Consider the following 3,260-nt stretch of genomic DNA (forward strand, 5'->3'; position numbering starts at 1 on the left):
ACACTACAACTTGAACATTTTAGCATTACTGTGTTGCCAAGAGACCAGCGAGAGCATGTAGCATCTTAATTTAGATAGGGAAGATATTAATGTAAGTATTGGGAGATCTTTTTATAAACAACTGTGTGTGTGTATGTGTGTGTGTGTGTGTGTGTGTGTGTGTGTGCGTGCGTTTGCCTATACATGTACATATAGAGGCCAGAGGTTGATCCTGGAATCTTCCTCTATCTTATTTTTTGAGACAAGGCCTCTTAGTGAAACTTTATGTTGGCCAGATTGGCAGGTCAGTAAGGCCCTGATATCTTCCTGTCTCCCGCCCTACCCAAGGCTGGGATTACAGGCCTATACCATCAGGTTTAGTTTTAATGTGGGCATTAGATATCCAAATTCAAGCTCTCAGACTTGAATTCATATGTTAATAAAATTATACATATCAATAGGATACCATATTGACACATGTATTCATTCTGTGATTTTTAAATGATGGTAAATATACTGTCACTTCAAATATTTGCTTTCTTAACCAATTAAGTTCTCACATTGAATTTATTCTTTCACATTCAGAAATATTGAGTTAATTTTTAAGTGTTTTTATTGAATTTTTGTGTATTTCATACAGAAAAAAAATCTTATTTATACCCCCTTCCACACTGGTATCCACTCATAGCCCCTCAACTGGAATTCATACATTCTGCCACTTGTGTAAGACCTAACATGTCGTTAGTGTCCCTAGATGTTCCTCAGTGCAAGTTCATCCACTAAGCTCTAATCAGCCTATCTAGAGTCCCTCCCTTTATAAAGATCAGCCCTTCCTCACCCAGCAGCTACCAATAATTCTTCAACTAAGGTTGGGGCCTGCTGCCCATTTCCACAGTCTTTTGCTGGGTTTTTGTCTGTATGAATTTTCACAGGTCTTGTGCATGCTGACACCGTTGCTGTAGGTTCATATGAGAAGGGTCCCAAGACTCTGTAGGACTATATTTCCATATGGCCATGTGCCTCCTACCTGACCTTTTGTGTTCCTGGGCCCCTACTAAAGGGCAGAGAAGCCTATCCCTGGAGTGATGGGATGGATTGCAAGTGGTCCCAATGTAGGGAGATGTGCATGCACAATTTGAGAAGCTCACCACCACTCAGAAGCTGGATCCAGACACTCTCAGGCCATCTGCAAAGGTCTGGGCCTCTACTGAAGGACAGAAAAACCTAGCTCTGGAGCAGTAGGAGGGGCTCCACATGGCCTCAATGTAGGGGGATGAGCACCATGCATTCTGGGATTGGGAAGTGCACCACCACTCAGAGGCCAGATCCATGTACTCTCAGGTAGTCTGCAAAGGTCTTGGGTTAATTTTTTCATGAATTTGTTTAAAGCAAAATTAACCAGATAAGATAAACTTTGCTTACTTCACACAGTTGTCAATTTGTTGTAATAGGAATTCCTAATACATGTTGGCCAGTTGGCTAGGAAGTCATGTTATTGATGTAGAGTTATTTTTTTCTCCATCTTATCTCTACCATGTAACTAGAAAGCCAGACATTGATTCTCTGTTTATGGGGTGATTATATCCTGATTTTGGCAACTCTCACATCTTTTTGGCTTGTTTAGTAGAGCAAATCTGTATTGGAAAGTTGTTTTTCTAAAAACTGAAAAATGAGAATTCATTGTTAAAATTACTTAAAAGAACCTGGACCTTTGGAAGCATAAGAAAACCATAATTTAACCATTTTTCTTGTAATCTTTGTAGGAATTGTGAAAGATGAGAGAAATCATAGAGAGGTGAAGTTCTAAATACTAAGGGAAGGAAGCCAGAGAGACAGCATGTCTCTGCTGTTTATTTTCCCCTAGGATTCAGATTTCCATAATCTCAAGGGGGTTGAAGTTGTGGAAATTTCTAAGAGATTATGCCTGAAAACAGAGGTTTTGTATATTCTTTTTTTGTGTGGTGGTACTCAGAAGGGAAAATTCTGAATATCCTCAGGTATTCATGTGGGAGACAGACTTGAGCCTAGGGTGAAAGTCTTATTGACAGCCATACAGCAGGCCTGAGGCAATGCCCCAACTGCTGGAGCCACAAGGAATGCCTTGTGACATTTTGCTCCCATTGGTAGATCATGAGACTGATGCCTAGAGCTCGCCACTCTCTAATCACCACCTTTGGATACCTCACCTTTAAACTACTTACTGTACTGTGCACCACCCTTGGATACATCACATTTAAACTACTTACTGTACTGTGCACCACCCTTGGATACCTCACCTTTAAACTACTTGCTGTGCTGTGATTGGACCACTACCCCTATATAAGCTTGTGCCTTCCTGCAATAAACCAGATCTGCATCACTGAACTTGGACTCCTGTGTCTGAATGTGGCTCCCCTGACACAGTCTCCTCACCAGCCCTGGGGTCTGGACCAGACGACTGATCAGGGGAACTAAGAAAGCAGGAGAGTGGCCATAGCCAGAGGAGAGCAGCCACTTGACGACCACATATTCATGTGGCAGAAACTTACTGCAAACCTATTGGATGCCTATGGACATGGCAGCTAGAGAGGTCCTGTTTCTAACACTCCATGACTCTGGAGTAGATTCCAACCTCAGAGAGCCCATAGGAAGGGAAATTTCATACGAAGAGTGGCTGACTTGCTGTTATTGCTGAGGGAAGGGAGAGATGGAGTTGCAGACCTAGATTTCTCTGCCATCTTAATCAATATAACATCTGTTCATAATCTCATCTATGCTTCCCTTTGCTTCAACTTGAAGCAAAATATATTAGCTGACATCTGTTCTGATGTTAAAAAAGAGAAATAAGTGTAAGTGTCATTTATTTTACATTATTGGGTTATTAAGATATCTGACGAGATCTACTACATGGGGTCAAAGATGCAATTAGCAGAAATGTTTCACTGTATAAAATTCAAAATTTCCTTAATTATTCAAAATATATCTTACTGAAGGTTACATGATCCTTAAATTAGAGAGGACTAATTCTATAATGAGAAAATTAATTTTGTTCTAATCTTTAAATCATCTGTAGGATACAGTTTATAGGATTCATGTTCTTGTATCTGAATTTGACATAAAAGGGAAATGTTCAAAGATAAACTATTTAGCTACAACAGAGGTTCACAAATCAATATCAAATTCCTAGAAAAATTGTAATTAAAAGAACTGCTGTGATAAACATTTTTTTTTTGTTTTGAGGATGTTTTCAAATAAATATACTTTATGTGCTACATTAAAGGAATTGGACTGGATGTTGTAAT

The 3,260-nt window shown here is 39.5% G+C and overlaps 1 pseudogene; it reads left to right on the top strand.

Annotated features, from left to right (window-relative positions):
* LOC103733388 overlaps nt 1-1,786 on the top strand; it is a 7,593-nt pseudogene extending 5,807 nt beyond the window's left edge.
* The last annotated feature ends 1,474 nt before the right edge of the window (nt 1,787-3,260 follow it).

This window comes from Nannospalax galili, unplaced genomic scaffold, assembly GCF_000622305.1.
Source record: "Nannospalax galili isolate Female #2095 unplaced genomic scaffold, S.galili_v1.0 scaffold936, whole genome shotgun sequence".
Lineage (NCBI taxonomy): Eukaryota > Metazoa > Chordata > Mammalia > Rodentia > Spalacidae > Nannospalax > Nannospalax galili.